Below are 23,738 nucleotides of genomic sequence, written 5' to 3'. Positions count from 1 at the left end.
TACTTACCTTTGGGATCCACAGCTCTGAGGGGTTTAGCCCCCACTCCATTCACCCATGCTAAGCATGGGCTCACTTCAAGCCCCTACCCTGCCCCAATTACCACCCACCCCCACTATGTCTACCTTTATTCTACTTGCTAATTCCACCCAATAACCGCCAAACCAATCAGAACTGTACTGGGTATTTCCCTCATCTACTGTCTACAGCACCCCACCCACTTCCTATCTAACTGTTCAGCTGACACAATCATGCTACTACTTAACATACTGACCCTCCTTACTTGCACCCTCCTTGTGCACCTTACATCCTACCATGACACCATAATAGACACAACCGACCACTTAAATTTGCACCCTTACTCTCACTACTATCCATCACCCTCTTACTTATTACAGTTGTTATATCAGCACAATCGCTATCCCAATGCACCCTCCACATTTTCAGTCACCCATTACATACAAACAAAAGATATCACTAAAATATGACAGGCTAATTATCAGATTTACAAAACTTATGCATACTGCTTTATCAAATTTAGCCCTCAGTGGTGACATCCACCCTAACCCTGGTCCAACTATCACCAACTCCACACCTAATAACCTGCCTAATAATTGATCCATCTTGCAACTAACATCCATCAGGAAGTCATCTGATCTCCTCCTCCTCCTCCTGAGTTTAAGGATCAGAAGTATAACCAATAAAGCCCAATACTTCCACACCAACATAGCATTATACTCTCCTGATATAATCAGCCTGACTGAAACCTGGCTCAAACCTCACATTAAAAGTGAGGAAATACTCAAACCAGGTATAACATACGTTGTGTGGATAGGCTATCTAAGAAAGGGGTGGTGTTGCTCTAATGTTTAAACCTCACTTCAACATCCAGTCCTTTAACACATCAGTGCCCCCCCCCCAAACTGGCAGTGAAGAAATCATATATGCCAACATCAAACTAAACCCCAAAAAAAAACAATCCTCATCACTGGTTGCTACCTCCCACCTGGCTATAACATTCCACCTCTTGAAAACCTCCTGAGCTGGGCAAGCCATTCCCTTCCCCATGAAACCATAATTCTAGGCAATGTTAACATCAGCTGGCAATTTTGTAGTAACACCCAACCCACTACTTAAACCTACACGGTTTCTCCCAACCAATACAGTCACCTACCCAGATAAATAAAAACTCAAACAAACATTCTACTCTTGACTGGATATTAGTCAATAAAGCCCCTCATTCATACTTTGTTGGCTGTCTACCTGATTGCCTCATTGAACAAACTTCAACATTCCTTCTGAAACATCACATAGTGCAAAATCCATCATCTATCGACAAATCTGAAACAAGTTACACTTTAGCTCTCTCACCTTCATCTTATCTCTACAAAACTATAATTGGTCACCACTAAAGTATCTCAATCTGGATGAAGCTGTTCAGTTCTTCAATAGTACCTTCCTAAGCATCCAAAACACACATGCCCCCATAAGAAATGCCAGAGTCAAAACACAGTACTTCCCTTGACAAAAAAAAGCATCAGGGCAGTAATGAATGTCAGAGACAGAGCTTGGGAGCACTGGTGCTTAACAAAACCCCCCACCTCTTGACAGTCATTCCTAGAATTGTGTAATAGGGTCAAAAAGCAAATAAAGGAAGACAAAACTCAGTATTATCAGTCTATCCTAAACTTCTCCCATCACAACCCTAAGCAGTTCTGGTCCACCATAAACTCCATTTTCCGCCCAGGTAAAGTTGGCACCCCTCACCTACCACTGTCCCCTCCTCCAACAGTATTGCCTCCTCATTTAATAAACACTTTACTGAATCTATTCTGTCTTTGGCTAAAAAACATAACCCCCTACCCACCATCTCCCCATCTAAACCAAATACTCTGCCCACCGTCTTTTCATTTACACCAGTACCTACCTCCTACATAAAAAAACTTCTACTGAAACTTAACCCTACAAAAATTGCTGGTGACAATCTCCCCTGTGAATACCTAAAAATCCCAGCCAAAGCCCTAGCTTATCCAGTATCTATAATTGGTCCTTATCAGAATGCTATGTATCTACACTGTGGAAAATATCCAACATCATTCCCCTTCATAAAGGAGGCTGCTCCACTGAACTCTCCAACCACCACCCCATAGCCATCATTTCTCCACTTTCCAAGATACTTGAGAAATGTATCCACTCTCAAGTTTTGGACTACCTCCTAGCTAATAACCTCCTTTCCAGCAACCAATATGGCTTCAGGCCATACCACAGTACTACAACCGCCTTGATCTCTTTCACTAACTCTAGCCTTCACCATAAAAATAATGGCCTGTTCTCCTCTGCTACATTCCTGGATCTATCCAAGGCCTTTGATATGGTCTCACACAAACTACTAATCTCTGTTTTCACTAACCTATCCTTTTCACAATCAGCTACTGACTGGTTTCACAGCTACATAACTAGACTCCAACAATCCATTGTTTGGCATAATGACCTATCTCCTTGACTTCCTGTTACACTTGGTGTACCCCAAGGCTCCATCCTTGGTCCCCTACTATTCTCACTCTTCACCAATGATTTATTCACAGCCACCAAGCAGGCTTCTCTCATGCAGTATGCAGATGAATCTACCCTCATCTGCTCAGCCCCAACTATACCCGAACTCCATAAGATCACACAAGAAGCCTTTTCCTCTGTAGAAACCTGGCTATCTAATGCCCAGTTAATAATCAACCCAAACAAGACTAAACTCCTTATCTTCCAACCAACAAAATCCAACCTAACCATCCCCCACTTTAATATTCTAGCCAATGGCAATACCATCATCTCCAACAGAACACGCCAAACTACTTGGTGTTAAGATTTATAACAATCTCAGATTTGACATTCACACTCCTCTTACCATAAATAAGTTCACAAAAAACTAGGGGCATTGTATAGAAACAAACAATTCTTCACCAAAACAGTAAGAATTTCTGTTAGTAATTCCCACCTAATCCCCACTTTACTCTACGTTTCTCCTACACTTACCAACCTTAGACAAACTGACCTAAATAAACTCAAGGCTTGCTACAACAAAGTTGCTAATTTTGCCACTGGAGTATCTTAGTGCAGCCACCACTGTATCTCACTTAGGGAACTTGACTGGCTTGAACTCCCTCAACTTATTCACCTGAATCAACTCTCACTCACTCATAAGTTAGTAAACTATCCTCAAAGTCCCATCCCTCCAAAACCTTCTCCAGCCCTATTGCACCACTTGACCAGTTCATTCCAGCAGTAAATATCAGCTTCTAGTAACCAAAGCCAAGAACTTAGCTGGGGAAGCTCTATTCTCCTGCATAATATCCAGATTATGGAACCCCCCCCCCACTATAACCACATTACCATCAGGCAATCACTTCAAGACTGTACTAAAAACTCTCTTAAAAAGTTACTGGTTATGTCCATGCACCAATCCTGACTAAAGACCTTCTTTTACCTCCTCTCCCTCACCTCTTCCCTAGCCACTCTGCCTCCCACTGTTGGATCACTGCAATCATTTCCTTTGCAGGCTTTGGCTTTTCCCCGGCATCTGCCTTCCCATACGTAATCTCTCTGACCCTTCTTATACCATTTTGAACTGCATCCCTTTATCTCAACTTCTAAATACATCTCCAGGTGTCATACAGCTACCTACTTCTAACTACCACTTCTAATTAATCACTCAGTCTCTTCTCTTACTCCTTCTATCTTCTCCGCTGCTATTCCTCTTAGCCCTTCTAGCTTGTTCCACAATTCTAGTGGAACATCTGATTATGTATTTATTTGATTACAATCTGAATATACACATTAGCATTATTCTTAGTTTCTAGCCAGACATTAGAATACTCTGTTCAATACTATGATTATTTTAATATATAACAATTGTTCTTCATTTATCTATTATGTATCTCTGTATTTTACTTATTCTTATATTGCATTGTGGAGCTTTTCTCCCCAGGCCTCTGCTGAAAAGGACCTGTGTCCAGTCAGAATTTCCCAGTAAACAAATATAAATAAATAAATAAATGTTTTGTCGACAATAACTGCAATTTTATTCTTTTGGATAATTTCATTTTTATGGAACTCCATAGTTTCTTTCATATTTATTTCAGCTAGCAGAATAGTACTCGGCTATCCCTGTTGATTCTCTGCCTATCTGCCTTTGCCTGTGGATTCCCTAGATTCTCTTAGGAGTAAGGAGACTAAGTGGGGCAGTCATCAGATGGGTGCCAGAAGCAGCCCATCTTTAATATGGTCAGACCTTAGATGCTGCTCTGGGGCAAGGCTCTCTTAGTACCACCGAATGTGAAACATCACTGGGTCAAGAGTCCCTCCTTGCCTAGTAGCAGTACTGTGACAGCTGAACCATCACTTCTGACCTATCAGACTGGACCTGCTTCCAAAGCACAGACTGGGATTGTACTTTTTTAATGACAGACCTATTTGGAAGAGGCCAGACATCATTGCTGATGTGGCTCATAATGCTGATCTTGCATTCATCATTGAGACCTGTTTTGAAGAAAACCTGAGATCACTCTTAATGTGCTCTGTTCCTTCAGGTCTCCATATCCCTCACAGCCCTTGGTAGGGGAACTACTGGCAGGGGGGATCATTTGTTTTTCATTTGTATTGTAGCTGTCCCTGGTGGGCACTAAAAACCAACACTTTTGAGTACATTATCAGAGCAAGAGTGAAATGCATATTTCTCCTGATGTACCATAGACTCAATTACCCTGCAGTGATTCTGTAAGTTTTCTATGAGCTCCTTGAGTTGGTGCATAGAATGCTGTAGATGGTTGATTATAGGTAACCAATGCATGGGTCAATGATGAGTATAATGGACTGTCTCAATCTTTTAGAAAGCTTTGGATTAATTTGTGGTCACAACCATTACTCATAAATTCAGATACTCATGGGAACTGCTTTCCGGCCTGGTCTGGAAACTAAGGACTTGGTAGAAAAACTTGTCTCTTAGACTAACCGTGACCTGCTGCACTTCATGTTTGGCTTCTCACCTACTCTTCAAGCTAGCACTGAGCTGGTACTAAGTCACAGTCTGAGTTATTGATAGTACTGTCTTTTGCTACACTTTGGAGCAATACTTGGAGGGCAACAAAGTAGATGACCTGGAAAATGTTGTATCTCCATGAAAGTATACAGCTGCAACATACAATCTGCATTCTGCTGCCTTAGTTCTATAACGTGGTGCAAGCCTTGGTTTAATTCTGTCTTGCACATGATGCAGACAATGGAACACAGACTGGAACAGAGTTCAAGCCTTCTCACGGAAAAATTTCTTCTGGATGGATTACACTGATTGTCAGCCAGAAATCTCAAGTAAAAAGGCATTTTGTCCAGCAATATTTCTGCCACGTCAAACTGACTACATTGTTTTTTTTTTTTTTTGGGGGGGGGGGGTGGACTGCCTGTGTATCCCAGAAAGGCTTATCTCCTATAATGTTTTTCTTCTGTTCAGTTTGAAAAAAGTCACAGTCTACTTTATAAACAACATTGCCAAGATAAGGCAATTCTTTTTCCAGTATTCAACCATGCAGCATTACAGTGTGATGAGAATCTTCCACACTTCTATAGGTGGAGTTAACTTATGCTGACAATGATGAGGTTATGGAATGTAGTTTCATCTATGTATTTCACATTCTGTGGGTTGGATTCTGTCCCATAAAGGTTAATTAATGATTGCATTAAATTGCAAGGTTTATTATTTTCCATGTGTCAGGGCTGGCAACTCGGTACGTAAAAATCAACTGTCAATCATTAGCGGACCGGGGTTCCGCTGTGGTGACCCCTAACCAGGAAAAAACGAAAGACACAACAACAACAACATTATTTTCCATATTGTTGTTTTTTTTGAGGACTGAATTCATTCCATTGTTACCTCCCCAATTCCTACATGAGTGTGTTCATCCAAAAGATCCAGTTGCCTTGTGTACTGGAAAAACATACTCACCATAAAAACTGAACTCTATGTGGTCCTAGGATGAGCATTCTCATCAAAGAGTTTGCAGTTCAACAGACCATAAATGGGCGACGTGCATACCTCAAAGGAAGCTAACTCCATAGCTAGCTTCAAAGGTGCCGTATATGAATGCTCTTAAAAAAACTGCAAAACAGGAAAAACTAAGTGAGGTAGAAAATCACTCCGGTCTATATCCTACTGCCATAACCAAAGTGGTCAGTACTGTTAACTGGTCTGCAGCTATACCAGCAACTATTTCTGGCTTTCTTAACATGTTTAGTAAAAACAAAATTGTTTACCTTGGCACATTTGTCTCTGGTGCCAGCTTCTGAATCTGTTTCAGATCAACATTCTGGCTGTAAAGTAGCTAGTGATCATCTGCAGTAAATCATAGCATTCCATTTGTGAACTAAATAAAATTGTCTGCTCCTGTCTTCCTTAATGTTTATTTCATGTGAACCACACATAGCAATTATCTGTGGTAAATTCATTAACCACAGACATTGCTGTAGCTTTTGAATAGAACAGTTCTTAAATGTTGTGCTGTTGACATGTAGTAGACTCTAGTAAGATACTGGCAATTCTTCAAAAATCTCTAAAGATTGAGTAAAAAACAGAACACGGCAGATAGAAAGATGATGGAGATGTAGAGGGAGGTAACTTTAAGTCAATAATGATTTATATAAAGCCATAGAAGAAACAATGAATTGCTGCATACTGTAAGCATTACATCAAGAGCTTAGCCTACCTGAATATTTTAGACAACAGTCTATTTAGGCCATTGCAGCAAACTTCTCAGCTTCTTAGTGCAAGAATTTTGGACAAGCCAAAACAATGGTGGGACAAGGCCGAAAATCAGGGACAAATTTTAAACATTGCTTTTATAAGCTTAGAAAGTTACTGGAATAACAGGCTTTGCATTAGCATTCATTTTTAAAATGATAATGAGGTCTGAAATTCAACTGAAATTGAAATGTTTATTATTAGTGACTTCAATCCTCAGTGGTTCATAAGAAAACCAAACATTTTATGAGGAACAAACAAAAAAAAAAAAAATAAAATCTGGAATTCTGCACAACTCTTGACAGCTGACAGATATGAGTGGCAGTATTAATGAAGGGTTCGAGGCAAATAAAAAAAGTAGGTATCTCAACAGCTAATAGGAATACTAAATTACTACTTAAATATAAATTTGCTTGTGCATACATTTTTTTTTAACAAATGTAAGGAAAGTTGTTCAATTTTTTTTAAAAAACAATTTCACTACAGAATATTCCATGAAATCCATTGCATAAGTTTAAAAAAGTCTTTCCTTTTTTCAGTTCTCAATAATTACTCTTGTTTCTTTGATATTGCCTAACTCTGTTTTAGCTTCTTGTAACACCTTATCACTACAAACAGTCTCTAATAGTCTGACCTCCATGACTTGCACATCTTTGTCTCAATCATAAGAATAACTAGCATTCATATATATTTTAATAAATTCACCAATAGGTAAAAATCCGCTCAATGGGGGAGGGGGGGCACGATGCACATAAGACTCTCTTTGCTGCAGCTATTTTCTTAAAATGTTATTTGCAATGTTTTGCCTTCCTCTTCTATGATCTTAGTATCAAGGAAATTCACCTCTTTTTAAATATCATATGCAAACTAAATACCCCAATAATTGTCATTCACATTTTTAGGAAAATAAATTGTGTATGTAACAAATATTCAAAAATCACTTGATCTCACACATTGTCCCTACAATTTTTATGATACTTTTCCTGTTTCAGCACTTATTAAAGTTTAAGACAAACAGAAATGGTTGCCTTTGAAGAGATGCTGCCTTTTGGACTGTGCAGATGGACTGCATTTCTGGACAGAGCTAAGACTGGACTCCACTGACTGTGGAATTAGGCAATTATGTTTTGTTCTTCTGAGTCATATGAATATAAAAATCAACATACCTCTTTAGCTTCTAGGAAGGACAGGTGCTGATAATCTGTTACTTAGGTTGGGAATCATAAACAGATTGTGTAGCATGCAGCTCACTGTTACAAGAAAATTGTCCACTAGCAAGTAGGTTGTAATTTATAGTACCAGCTTCTGCTGTAGAGCACAGAAGAAAAACATGGATAATAGTGTATGCAAATAACTGTAAAATGTGCAAATAAAGACATGCAGTTCAATGAACTCATAATACAATGCAAATAGGTGCCATCAAAAGGTCATTAATCATAGGTGCGAGGCACAGCAGGCACACAGCAATCAACACATCACAATAACAGCTAAAAACATATGGAAACATTCAGAACTGCTGCAAACAAGGATGCTCAGTACACTAGCAGCATTGCAGAAAAACAATTTACTGACGGTCACTGGTGTGATGTTGCTACAGGTAGTGCAATGTGATAAGTGGCACAAACAAAACTGGCACTGGCAATGGCTTACATACCACCAGCTAGAGGACTTGCAGCTGAAAGATCATTTCTGTTTCGACTGAGATCCCAGCTGGGCACTGGTTGTCAAGTATTGTTCACAAACAAAACTAGGATGAATGTAGGGATAACCTATACTGTTGGACACCAAGGTATTTGAAGCTGCTATCATACTCCTAAGAGCTTATTAAACATAAGGCACATTGGGTATACATCAGGTGTCATCCTGCAGAACACACTGTATGATTCTTGATTCATTGTCACACATGTGGATGAGCATATCTGTTTTTTCCAGCATACCAATGAAGGCAGCCACCACCATCTGTGGCTTCTATGTCATCAACAACCCCCCCCCCCAAAAAAAAAAAAAATATGCTGGGTGTTATTTACTGTACACATGTGACAATAAAGGTTTCACTTGGTGTCTATAGACAATAGTATACCACAGGGATGGGACACTACTCCATCAAATGCCAGGTACTGTGTAATGTGCATTGGTTAATAACCATTGCTATACTTATTACATTTGCAATATCTACAGCAGTCATAACCCTATAAACTCCATGCTGAGCAGAAGCCACATACACATCTACACAGGTTTCTCTCAAAAAGGTATAAGCAGAAATATCTGAATAAAAAAAGTGTCCTCAGTGGGGTATTTATCACTCTGTTCTTCAGTTATAGCCTAAACTGATGGAGTAAAAATATGCATTTTCTCTGGTGAACTGTACACTGTGCATTTAGTGAACACAGCAATAAAGAACTAAAGATGGCTAGGCATACAGCACCTTTATATCAGGTACATGAGGATATTTGAGATGAGGTGAATTCAGCTTGCTGTAGAGGAAGTGATGTCGGCTCTGAATGTCTGGACAGCCACTGGACCTTAGCCTGTGTCTTAGTTCCCAGAATTTATGTCTGCAACAGTGATCCCCACAAATAAAATCCAGTGGGTCTAACACAGCACACTGGTAGTGCCCATGACTCTTACAGGTGACATACAAGTTATCTACACCATCACTTCCTGTACAAGAAATTTCCACAGGGCAACCTAGATTGCAAGTTCACTGTGAGAAGCAAACATATATATTAATTGCCAAGAACAGTGTGTACACAGTTCTAACCTCCTGATACATATGTTGTTCTTTTTTTTTTTTTGTAGGAATGTCTAGTAGGAGTTTAAGAAGGATAATTCTGGAACAAGAGTATGCCATTAAAACACAAAATTCTAACAATGCTTTGTTTAAAGATTCTAGTGTCTGTATTAACTGGAAAAAGTTCACTTTTTCTGTGTTGGAAGTGGTTAGGCAGGACTTAAAGGGAGGCAATTATAGAAATCTGGTTGCCTGGAGGGAGGTTGAATGGCAATTCAGGTTAGCCTTCTACATCCCCCCAGGTCTGAATGAGTATAATACATTTTGGTTGTTCAGCTGGTGTTCTTAGTCTCGTTTGTTGAATCTGGTTTTGCAGGATACTGGAAGAGTTGGTTTGTACTGTGGCAGAAATGCAGAAATCGATGGTCATCCTGGCTGACAAAATTAAGGACATTCATGTTCACAGGGGCCAGTATAATAGTGAGAAAAAAGTGGACAGTGGTTTGAGCAACTCTTTCGGTAACAACACTGTGATACAATGTCATGGACTGGAGGTAAAGTCTAATATTGCTAATAAGGGTGTAAGAAGTTTGTTAAATGAAAGTTTTGACCCGTTTGGTGGACAGAATTTCCATTCAGGTAATGCTTCAGTTAGAAATAAGGCATCTAATTTGTTGGATAGACTGGAAAGGGATTTAAAGCGATAACATGCCTTGTAGGTTATAGGTTGGTACTAGGCTATCGGCCCTAAGGCCTATGCAAGCCTAGCCATAACAATTCCCTGGAAATTTCTTCCCACAATATTTACTTCTCTGGGCCCCTGTCTAGCAGGGCGACTGACATGATCCCCGGGGTGAATTTCCTATCTCCCATCCAATCCTCAAGGTTCCTTTTGAAGAGGGCCAATGAGGCGCTCTGCTTGACATGTATGGGCTGTAGTCTATTCCAGAGTATGGGGAGTCTCAGGGTCAGGAACCTATCCCTCCAGCATGTTTTGTTCATTGTGATGATAAGGTTTAGATCGCTGGAGCGTGTGGCTCTGAGGGATTGGGATTTCTTAAAGTGGAGCATGTCCAACAGCTCAGGGTTGACATGGCCTTGTATGTTAAGCAGAGATCACCTCTAAGTAGACGATATGCCACAGAGTATAGCTGGAGTTTTTTTAGACAGTTGGCATATGGCATCTGCTTTAGGCCTGTAATTCTTTTAGTGAGGTATTTCTGTGGCCTTTCCAGCTGTTGCAGATGTCTTGCAAGGTACATACCAAATGGGGCATTATACTCTATAATGGGTCTAATGAGGGATGAGTACAGTGGGACAATGACCTCTTTTTTCTGGATGAAAAGCCCTTAGTGATGAGGTGTGCCACATAGAAGGGTTTCCTGACTGTTGAGGCGATGTGGTTATCGAAAGTAAGACCACTGTTCACTTGTGTCCCTAAGTCTCTCATCACACTTTCTATGTTTAGTGTCCTGCCACCGATGTGGTAGTTCATGGGTACATGTTTTTTTTCCAAAGGGGATAACTATACATTTCTTGGCATTAAGCTAGGCCATGGCTCTGGCACCAGGCATCTATTTCTGTAAGGCCCTTTTGTAGAATATCCACATCCTTTGGGGATTCAATAATGGCTCTCAGTTTGCAGTCATCTGCAAACATTGTTAGCCAGAGTCCCTTAGTGTTGGCCTGTACTTCAGAGAAGTAGATGCCAAACAAGAGTGGTCCCAGGACTGAACCCACAGGTACTCCACTTGTCACTTGTCTGGAGCTGGATTTGGAGTCGGCTACTTTTACAGTCTCGGTTCTGTCAGTAAGCCAGTTGGCAACCCATCGAGTGACAAAGGAATTTATGCCCAGCTTAGTAAGTTTATCTATGATTCCAGAGTGGGGGATGGTGTCGAAGGCCTTGGCGAGGTCCATATAGGCTGTGTGGACCGACTTACCCTTGTCCACAGCTCTGGAGACCGATTCAAAGTCAATCAGATTCAGGAGACAAGATTGGCCCTTCACAAACCCAAACTGGGTGGGGTCCAGTGTTTGAAGGTTGCCAATGTCTTTGTTTATAAGTTCCATGATAATGCGTTCCATGACCTTGCAGATCAGGCTTGTCAGACTGATGGGATAGTAGTTCCCGGGATCCAAGGTGGATCCTCCCTTGTGGAGCTGGATAACTGTAGCTGTGCACCACTCAGTGGGCACGAAACCTGAGGTGAGGCTATGATTAAACATGACACTTAGGTGAGTTGCCAGTTCATTTTGTAGTTCATGTAGTACACAGCCCAGGATGTAATCTGGTCCCATGGATGCTGTATTCTTAGCTTTGGAGAGTGCTGTTTCTACCTGTGTGGCTGTGATTATCGGAATTTGGCAATCTTTTGGTATTGAGATGGGCCCTTTAGGGGGTGAGAGGGGGGTGAAGTTGGCACTAAATCAATCTGCCAGGATATTGGCAATATCCTTGGGATTAGTATATTTAATGCCATTCCATTGTAGCTCAGAGCAGATCTGAGCATTGCCATATAGATTCTTGACATAACTATAGAATGCCTTGTGGTTGTCTTTGGAATCTTTGGCAATTTTATTTTCGTAACTAGCTTTTGAGGATTTTATAAGGGATCTCAGCTTCTTGTATGTGGAGAACAAGTATTTTGAACATTGTGTCAAGGTTGGGTTGGTTCCCCAAGGCCTGCATTTTTTTAAGATGTTGAATGGTGTTGAGTTAAACAGCCCCTTTCATAAGGAGCTGGTCTGTTTTTTTTTTTGATACAGCAAGCAAAGAGTTTCTTAAATTATTAATCAAGAATAATTCAGCTACTCTGAACGATCTCAGGAGAAGACTGGCTGATACAGATAACACGCTTACACAATTAATGCAGAACTGTCCTGATTTAGATTCTGAATATCATCAGGTACTGGACAATGTAGATAAATATGAGAGAATCATGGTCTTTCATAAGACCAAAAAGATTTCCAGGGATGTGACAGTTTATGAAGCTGGCACAGCGTATAATGATTTTTTTTCTACTAATTCAAACACCAGGCAAGACTTGTTGGACACCTTATTAGAAAATGCTTATTTTATGTTTAATGGTAATTTTTTTAAACAGTTGAAGGGTGTAGTAACGGGGGCTACTGTAGGGCCCACATATGCTAACCTTGTTTTAGGATGGTGGGATATGGAAATTTTACACAATATTTTGTGTTTTGGGAATATCCTATTTTATACAACGTTTGCAGATGACTTGTTTTTTATTGCTAGGCCAGACAATTTTGATGTGCAGCAGTTTGCTGATGCTTTAATTCAGAGCACATCTTTTTTAAAATTTGTTGTAGGTGACGTAGGCTTAAAGGTGTCTTTTTTGGATATAAATATTATGTGGGACCATTAATAAAAGGTTTTTAAGCACTATTCACAGGAAGGGTACATTCTGTAATAGTTATGTACATTTCAAAAGTGGAAATCCAAATTTTATGAAAAGGAATGTCCCTAGAGGACAACTTATTAGAGCACCTAGAATGATAGTGGATGATTCTACTTTTTTACAGGAAGTACAATTCATTAAGGGTCTTTTTAAGGACAGGGGGTACCCTGAGGAGTTACTCTGTAAGCTAGCAGATGAAGTTATCAATGGAAGGCATGTGGATTTTCCTCCCATTTTAACCCTTTTTTATAAGAAAGAGCCAACAACAGGGCAGCTAGTCAGTGCAAACGATAACAATTTGGATGATCCCAGGTATGATTTAGAGATGAGTGTTGATAGTTATGTCATACATAATATTCTTTGTGAGAACTGAAAGGTTATTGCAGGCAATGCCGATGTTGTTAAAGTTTGGGGGACAGTCCATCTTTTGTTTACAAAAAAAATTTCAGCATAAAACAATTCTTAGAATCTAACGGAAGCAATTTTGACTCAAGGGGTCTTGATGGTGGTGGGGGTATATTCAAATGTTTAGGTTGTAGACCTTGTAGGTATATCTACGAAGGTCCCTTCATTTCCCTAGCACTCTTGGACTGGACTGTAAAGGTTCCTGGTAGGGTGGACTGTAGTATTGTTGGTATTGTTTACATTGCTTTATGTTCTACATGTCCTGCTTTTTATGTAGGGATATCTAGTAGGGGTTTAAGAAAGGGAATTCTGGAACATGAGTATGCCATAAAACAAAAAATTCTAACAATGCTTTGTTTAAACATTCTAGTGTCTGTATTAACTGGAAAAAGTTCACTTTTTCTGTGTTGGAAGTGGTTAGGCAGGACTTAAGGGGAGGCAATTACAGAAATCTGGTTGCCCGGGAGGCTGAATGGCAATTCAGGTTAGTTTCCTACAGCCCACCAGGTCTGAATCATGCTGTAAACATAAAGAGTTTTCGGAAAAATAGGAAAGTAACTATCAAGTATAAGTATCTTTTTTAGGAAAGTTTTTTGTTGAAGTTTTTTAAAAGAACATCTGTCCAGGGAAGTAAATATTGTGGGAAGAAATATCCAGGGTATTGTTATGGCTAGGCTTGTATAGGCCCTAGGGCTGATAGCTTAGTACCAACCTATGAACTTATGAATATATTGTTCAAGTAGTATTAAGTATGCATGTAAGCGATTTTAATTAATGTGATGTGCTGATTGGTAGAAGTTTATTGCTCACACTATTTAAATGTTAACAGAGTTTTATGATTAGTTTCTGAGGAAGTCTGCATGACGAACAGCGAATATTACAGTTTGACTACGCTAAAAACCTTGAATTGGTGTCCTCCACATGCATTTGTTTTTTTTGTTTTTTTTGTTTAAACATATACATTAATTGCCAAGAACAGTGTGTACACAGTTCTAACCTCCAGATACATATTCTTACTGTGCTTCAAGTGGTGTGGGATACTCATGAGAGTCCTGGCTGACTATTGCTGTAATGAATCCATGCAGCATTGCCATCGAACAATAGAACATCATTAACATGCAAACCAGAAATATCACTGATCATATGTCTGGACAGCAGAAGAAAGGGTTCTGCTGTCGGGATTTGTCTTGGGGGTCTGCAGCACTTCAATGCTGATGCTTGATAGATGTTTACACCATGCTGCACACCAGGAAACATGCATACCAGCCATCCAGGTAAGTTGTCCATCACATTCATTACATCATTATCATTCAGAAACAAAAGTGAGGCTATGGGACAGGAAGCAGGACTTACTACCACCAGCTAACAGTAAACAGCACTGCAGATAAAGCAGTGAGTAGTGGTCAGTTCAGCCACCTCCATGGGCTCAAGTGACAGTGACAGTGCATTGCCACACAAAACCACCTAGTCCACCTACAAGGGCCCATAACAAGCACACAGTGGGAATGCATAGTTAAGTCACACTGTGCAACAAACATTTTCACATAGACATACATACAAATGTTTCAAGCACGGGCATTAATGCCCTTCTAGCTTGCCAATATACCAAAACACTTGTTCTCATAATAAATGTCCAGGCTTTTTTTTAAAAAAAATATCTAAACTAATACTTGCTTTACTGTAATTTGGTAGTCTGTTCCAAGCATCAGCTACTCTGCCAGAGAAGCAATTAGTACACTTCTCATTCCTATAGAATCTTCTACATAGGTTATCTGATGGTTCTCTAGTATTTTTTGATAACCTCAAACATTGCCAGTGGTAGTTGTCCCTAAATGCCGTACATACCTGAATAAGATCTCCTCTTAAATATCTGTAAGAGACACTGTAGAAGTTTGGATATTTTTGTCTTTCATAATAACTTAGATTTTCACATCCATGGATGCCCTTGGTATAGTTCTGCTGTACTCTTTCCAGTTTATTCATGCTTGTTTTCCTATAGGGTTTCCATATTGTTATTCCATACTCAAGTTTGGGTCTAATGTAACTAACAGACGATGACTTCATTATGTTTGACTTCCTGGACTTTATAAATCTTTTTATACAACATATAGTTCTATAACTATTAGCCAATTGGTTGATATGATTAGAAAAACTCATAGCTGAATCTACCCATATACCCAGGTCCTTGAATGAGTCTACAGTTTCAATCACTGTGTGCTGTATTAAATATTCACCTTTCAGTTTATGTCTCCCAAATCTCATATGCTTAGTTTTTGATGTATTTATCAACATATTATTCTCCTGTGCCCAAATGGTCAATTTAGTCAAATTATTTTGCAGACATGCCTTATCTGTAACACTTGTAATCTGTTTACCCAATTTCAGGTCGTCAGCATATAGACTGTAGAACTCCTCAGATGAAAAAGTAAGGTCTGAAAGATACAATCTAAACAAGTAAGGGCCTAGGACAGAGCCCTTTGGGGCACCTTGACTGTAACCAAGGATTTCAACTGTCTAGTCGGTGTGTGATACTTGCCATGTCCTATTTGTAAGCCATGCAGCTATCTATCTTATCAAAAATACATCAATACCTAGTTGTATTAATTTATTGATCAGTGTTTTGTGTATGGCCCTGTAAAATGCTGAAGTTAAATCTATACAAATCGCATCACAGCACAATTTTTCATTCATAGCTGTTATTATATTGTTACAGAACATCATGTAACAGGTAGTAATAGATCTATTTTCAACATATGCATGCTGATATATGGTTTCAAGTCCCAACCTTTCCAGTTCTGACAATAACTTATCCAGTATTACCTTCTCCACTATTTTTCCACAACATGAAAGTAGACTTAAGGGTCTATATGATTCTGGGTTTGTCCTACTCCCCTTTCCCTTAAAGACAGGTTTAATAAGTGCATGTCTCCAATCTTGAGGAATCTCCCCATATTTATGACCTAGTGAATAATAGATATAATGGTAGTATAAGTTCTTGCTGAACTGCTCTCATGTCATTGTTACTTACTCTGTCTCCACCCTGCGCTTTGTTTGGATCCAGATTGCACAGTTCTTTTTCAATATAATCTAATTTGATTCCAGTATCTAGGGTTACCTGGATGTCACTAGGACAACTTACCACCCCTTTTGTGGAGCCAAACTGTTTGCATACGATTCTGTAAATATATCTATAATCTGTTGTATTTAAGAATAAATTTTAGAATCTGCACACAGTTTATCAAATTGTGTATCTTTACTCCTTCCACATCTTATGTATCTATAAAAAAGTTTCCTATTATGCTCAATATCTTTAGATACATTTTCTTCAAATTTTTCTTGATCTTGTCTAACAGTATGCTTAATCTGTTTGTCCAGCTTGTTTATCTCAGTTTTCAAAGTCGTAGTTCGACGTCTCTTCCATTTCTTATATTTTTTGTCTCTCACCTTAATCATGTATCTTTTTCTTATGGAAATAATCCCCCCGATGAAATTTTTTTTGACTTTTTGCACTTAAAAATTTCTCTTTCAAAACTTTCCACATTCCATCTGCTGTTTTTCCCCTGAACACCTCACTCCAGTTAGTTTTATATAGTAACTGTTCTGCTGCCCTATAATCTGTAATTAACCTTCTGTGCATTGGCTTAGAGTTTAGTTTGGCAGAATTATCTAGCAACAAATTAACATTAATAACCCCATGATCACTGCACATCAATGGTGGTAAAACTTGACTTGAAGTTACAGTAATTTCTTTGGGAACACAAATATCTAGTATATTCAGTCCCGATAGTTTTTTTTTTTTACAATCTGAAGCATTTGTTAACTTGACAGGAAGGAGAGTGCAGTGGGTCACAGCTATCATTTGCACAGGTGACAAGGGACCCATTGATAAATGAACTGCATCACATATAGGGTGAATATGAAATCCAGGTGTCCAACTATTGTCCTCATGAATTCTAGAATACCATCATCCTTAGAGTCCACAGTCTCACCAATGTGTTGACAGTGATGGGTGCCATTCTCCATGGGAACCATGTACACAAGACAGCTGTATTTCAATACAGATAGCAGTTCATTATATCTGAAAGACAGGGCTTAGTCAGCAGATGTGCAGGGCTAACACTGCCTGCATTCCACCGCAATCTGCGATGTGGGATGGTAAAAGGGTCCCCTGCTAGGCTTACATGTTATGGGTATACATACCAGAAGGAGTGCACTCATCTTCAGCTATCACAGAGGGAGTAATGCTGCTGATCTGTACCATGGGGCTGCCCGCCTGACAGGGATGGTGAGTGCTCAGGCTATACTGTGTGTAAGCACAGATAGTGCATGAGTCTGTTCTTTCCTTCTGGAAAATGGGTGGTGGAATCACTCAAGAGGGAGTCAGTGCCTGTATGTCATCTGATTGTCTCAGTCTGGTTCTCAGCATATCAATCATACAAACTGGCTACAAAACTAAATTATTTACAAAATAGTACCGACGAGTGTTACTAGAGTGTCACACTTACCCTGCAACCCTTAGCCTGGGGTTTAAGGCACATCACTGCTGTAACTCCTCCCCAACCAAGCTATCATATACTACCAACACAGGGTGCCATTTTTAAATTGGTGACTTGATTTGTGTGTCCACCACGTAAGTTATCTGCTTAATCTGTGAACTTTATAGCTTCTACACCTGCAGTTTGCAAATTACTTGCTTTTTGTTTGGATGACTCTTAAAGCTGTGTAATTTTCGCATAATGAGAGCTTAGTTGATAACTGGATATAAGTGTAGGTTTCGTGCCTGTACCAAACATGCATTTTACACTGATGATTCATTGTTCATAGGTAGGTACTAGGCTATCTGCCCAAGGACCTATGTAAGCCTAGCCAACAAGGTTCCCTGGCTTACGCCACCCAAGAAAGTTATTTTCCTGTGCCACTGTCGAGCAGAGACACAGAAGTGATCCCCGGGGTGTATTTCCTATTTCCCATCCACTCATCAAGATTTTTCTTGAAGAGTGCTAATGAAGAACTTTGCTTGTTCCAGAGTATGGGAAGTCTCTGGGATAGGAATCTATCCCACCAGCATGTCCTGTTTATTGTGGTGACAAGGTTTAGGTCCCTAGAGCGTGTAGCTCGGAGGGATTGAGATTTCTTTAGGTGTAGCATGTCCAACAGCTCTGGGTTTGACACAGCTTTATATGTTAGGCAGAGATCACCTCAGAGTAGGCGATATGCTACGGAGTAAAGCTGGAGTTTTTTGAGACGGTCAGTGTAGGGCATTTGTTTGAGTCCAGTAATCCTCGTTGTGAGGTACTTCTGTGGCCTTTCCAGATGCTGCAGATGTCTTGTGAGGTACATTCCAAAAGGGGCGTTGTACTCTATAATGGGTCTAATGAGTGTAGAAGGGAATGATGACCTCTTTTTTCCTGGATGAGAACCCTTTTATGATGAGGTGTGCCACGTAGAAGGACTTCCTGACTACTGTGGTGATGTGACTATCAAAGGAGAGACTACTGTCTACCTGGGTCCCAAGGTCTCTTATCACGCATTTGGTGTTAAGTAGATTGCTGCCTATGTGGTAGTTCATGGGTACAGAGTTTTTACCAAAGGGGATGACACTGCACTTTTTGTCACTGAGCTTGAGGCCATAGCTCTGACACCAGGCATCTGTCTCAGAGAGGCCCTTCTGTAGGATGTACACATCATTTGAGGACTTGACTATGGCTCCTAGTTTGCAGTCATCTGCGAACTTCGTTAGCCAGAGGCCTTCTGTGTTAGCCTGTACTTCAGAGAAGTAGATATCAAACAGGAGCGGTCCCAGGATGGAACCCTGTGGTACTCTACTTGTCACTGGTTTGAGGTCAAATTTGGAGTCTGCAACTTTTACAGTGTGGGTTCTGTCAGTGAGCCAGTTGGCAACCCATCTTGTGACGTAAGGATTTATGCCTAGTTTATTGAGTTTAGCTATAATTCCAGAATGGGGGATGGTGTTGAAAGCCTTGGCGAGGTCAAGATAGGCTGTGTGAACCACCTTACCCTCGTCTACGGCTTTGGTGACTGCCTCAAAGAAGTCGATCAGGTTCAGGAAGCATGATCTGCCTTTCACAAACCCGAACTGGGTGGGATCCAGAGTTTGGAGGTTACCAATGTCTTTGTTTATGAGTTCCATGATGATACGTTCCATGGCCCTGCGGACCAGGCTCATCAGGCTAACAGGTCTATAGTTCCTGGGATCAGTGGTGGCTCCCCCTTTGTGGAGTGGGATAACTGTTGCTGTGCGCCATTCAGTGGGCACAAAGCCTGATGCGAGGCTATTACTGAACATGGTGCTTAAGTGAGGAACCAGTTCATTCTAAAGTTCGTGTAAAATGCAATCTGGGATGTTGTCCGGTCCCATGGATGCTGTGTTTTTGGCTTTAGAGAGTGCAGCTTTCACCTGCGTAGTTGTGATTACAGGGACTCTGCATTCTTCATGTATAGATATGGGCCCTTTAGGGGATGGGGGGGGGGTAAGGTTAGCACTGAACCTATCTGCCAGGATTTTGGCAATATCAGTTGGTTCTGTAATTTTTGTGCCTTTGTGCTGTAACTCAGAGCAGATCTGGGTGTTGCCATTGAGATTCTTGACATAGCTATAGAATGCTTTGTGGTTGTACTGTACAATAACTACTGTAACGCTACTGCTTTAGAACTGCCTTAACTAAAGTTGTATAGAGCTCATAGCAAGTTATACAAAGCTACCATATAGCATTAGAGTAGAATTGCATTTTTTCATTGCTGTATCTCTACTGCTTTAAAACTGCCATAACTAAAAGTTGCATAGAGCTTTAGCAAGGTATCCTAACTGCTATTCTAGTGTTAAGAATCGGGGTTTTTAGAGCTATATCGCTACTGCTTTAAATCTGCCTTAAGTAAAAGTGCATACAGCTTAGAGCAAGATATTCTAGGCCACTATCTAGCGTTAAAACAGTACTGCTTTGTTCATTGCTGAATTGTTCCTCATTGATACTGTATATTTAGCTCTCTCTCTCTCCCACTTCTGCCCTAAGTTATATAGCTTAACTTCTATTCCCTTTCTCTCCCTCACAGTTTCCCCCTTCAATTCTACCTGGCTTACTTGGTCCCTGCCCACCAAAGACCGCAGATAGCAACCTTGGGGACTCTGCTCAGTGATAATTTTCTACTGAAAATAAAAAAGAGAAACTTACTCCTAAAGGGAAAATGTGTATGGGCCAGATTCACGAAGGCTTGCATGGAGTCTAAGAGTAGTGTAAGACTCCAGACAGCCAATATTTCTGCCGAGCGATCCAGGAACAGCCGGCAGGGGCGTGCATGAGAGCTCCTAAAACGACTCTTGCACGGACAGTGTTAGGTTATGCAAATTACCTCATTTGCTGCTGAAAGCTATGCAAATGAGGTAAATTTGTGATCCAGGAAACACTAACCTGTCCGAGTAAGAGTAGTGTTATTTGCAGAAATGTACTCGGTTGGTAACTGAGTACCGTTCTGAAAATGGCAAAATGGAGCAATGACAGCTCCAAATAAAGGATGCATCCAATTGAGGAAGCATGCCAATGGCCAAATATAAGGCCATTGACATTTATATGTGTTGCAAAATAATAAAAAATAATTTTTTTCCCCCCGATCTCCGATGTTTAAGCATAGCGCAGCGCCGCGCAAATGTGCTGCACTCTAAAAAACCATAAAAAAATAAATAAAAGACAAAAATAGACATTTTATTAAAAATATCCATCTGCCATGCAAGTGAATGGCAGGCTGGAACTTATGGTAGTGTGCTGGGGAAATCTTGAGATCCAGCTTAGAGGCAATATGCAATGAATGATTGCCCCAAATTTCCGCTGTAAGTCCCTAGGTTAAAATGGTTAATCGGTGGAAGGACATCTGAGGGGAGATCAAATTTTTATTTTTTTGGTTTGGCAAAAATTTTTAATAAAAAAAAAAAATGACCCCTGTATGTGAAGAGACCCGTCCCATGTCCGCCAATAGGTTGGACCTGCCGGGATGTGCGCTGCTATCAGAAACCGCTGAGAAGAGATCGCCCATTGCCAAAGTCTGAGAGCTTCGGCATAAGGGATAGGACCTGGTTCCGCCCTGTTTGTTGATGTATCAGACCACGGACATGTTGTCCGTCTGTACTGCAATAGTCCCTGTGGGAAGAAAGTCGCCGAGGGCTTGCAACGTTACAAGCACTGCTCTCATCTCCAGGCCATTTATGCGCAGGTGGTACTCTATGGGCTGCCACGTCCCGTGGACCATCCTGCCCTGATAATGCCCCCACCCGATCAGAGAGGCATCCGTGGTGACTGTGGCAACTGGAGGAGGGGAACAAATGGTCGGCCCTGCTGAAGAAGAGGGAAGATACCCACCATCGTAGATGAGCCCTGCAAGACTGTGTCAGTAAGATCTCGTGTCTCATGGGCAGATCGTGGTACCACCACTCGTGAACAACATCCACTGCAGGAGACGCATGTGGAAGCGAGCTAGTGGAAGAAGAACAATGGCTGCAGCCATTAGGCCTAGAACCTTCAAGACAAACCTGGCTTTGACCTTGTTGCTTTGTAACAGAAGCTGAACAAATTTCTGGATGTCCAGAATCCTTTGATTTGTTAGTCTGGCTAACATTTTGACGGTATCTAACTCTGCCTATAAAGGTGATAGATTGGCAAGGCAGCAGAGAGGATTTTTCAAATTCACCGAAATTCCTAGACTCTTGCAAAGCTGTAAGGTGTAATCTCTGGACCAAGAAGCTGATCCCTGGAGGTGGCGGAGAGGAGCCAGTCGTCCAAATAAGGAAACACTTGGAATCCTCGACGTCTCAGGTGAGCTGTGACCACCGCCATGCATTTGGTGAACACTCTGGGGCTGAAGTGAGGCCAAAGGGCAGTGCTCTGAATTGGTAATGACTGGCTCCCAGCAAGCGGAGAAACCTTCTGGAGCCGTCTGTGAATCTTTATGTGATAGTACGCATCCTGAAGGTCTATCGAGCACATCCAGTTGTCCTTGCCCAGAAAGGGCAGAATGGATTGCAGCGTGACCATCCGAATCTTGCCTTTTGACAGACTTGTTTAGTCTGCTTAGGTCTAGTATTGGTCTCCAATCTCCGTCCTTTTGGGGACCAAAAGAATCTTGAGTAGAAGCCGGATCCTACTTGGTCTGCCGGCACTGTTTGATGGCTCTTTTCCCAGGAGTTTTGAAACTTCCTGTTTTGCCAAATCCCTTTGACCGGTGAGATGTCTGGAAGGGATTGTAGAGGTACGGGAAACCTTCAAGGGATTTTGTAACCCTCGGATATAATCGACTGTACCCACTTCTCTTGTGATAGGGATTGCCAGGCTACTGGGTACAGCGAAATTCTTCCCGACTGCCTCCAAGGGTGGACAGTCGGGCAATACTTCAGGGATGCTCAGAGGGCTTCTCAGGAAGAGGCTCCTGTTGCCCTGGTTCTGAGGACCCCCTGCCTCTAGGGCGGCCTATTATTGTTACCCCTCTGCCTCTAGGGGTAAACTGACCACGTGTGTCCGTGTAGCTCCTTGGGCTTTACTGAACCACATCTTCCCCCTTCTGACCCTTGGGATATGGTCTAGAAGGAGTGGAAAACTGGACTCCAACGGCAGAAAGAGTTTTACCGCCTTGTTCACATCTGGTCAAAGTATCCTTCACCTGAGGTCCCAACAAAGCCGAACCGTCAAAGGGGTGTTGGTGAAGGACGCCTTAAAGGTCCAAGAAATTACACAGCCGCATCCAGGCTTGGCGCCTAAGAGCAACACCTGTGCCTGCGGCCCTGCTCGCTCCATCGGCTGCATAAGATATGAGCCGCATGGAGGAGTTAGATATCGGATTCAGGATAGCTAGCTGAGGGGCAATCTTTCCTGAGCCCCAGCAGCTGAAGGATCCTGGACTACTTCCCCAGTTCCTTGAGAATATCTCGTTGAAGCCTGGTGAAGTGACAAAGGTAATTCAGCTTAACGCATTGCAAAGGTCGCTGAAGAAAACATCCGCTTTCCATACCTGTCCATGGTCCTAGAATCCTTATTAGGAGGATGGACAGGTACTGAAGGATCCGCCAGTTCCTTCTTAGTGGCCTCCACCACCATAGCATCCACAGAGACACCTTTGGACAGGAACTGTTTGTCCGAAGGGGCCGTGATGAATTTGGATGGTCTCCTGGGGACAGGTTCCACAGAATCTGGAGCCGCCCACGCCTTCCGAGCCACTACCTGCATGAGTGGGTCAAAGGCGGAGACACCCAGGAGGTGGAGGGTCGGGATCCAAAGCCTCCAGGTATACCGACTCATCCTCGGAGGGGTCAATGAGGGCCAATTCCCTCTGTTTGAGGAGCTCAAGGATGTCTGAAAATGAGACATCCTCAGAGGGGACCGTGGGAACCCTCCGACTCAT

This window comes from Protopterus annectens, chromosome 1.part1 (assembly GCF_019279795.1).
Source record: "Protopterus annectens isolate FY-2018-M chromosome 1.part1, PAN1.0, whole genome shotgun sequence".
Taxonomy (NCBI): Eukaryota; Metazoa; Chordata; order Ceratodontiformes; family Protopteridae; genus Protopterus; species Protopterus annectens.
This window is presented reverse-complemented; position numbering follows the sequence as displayed.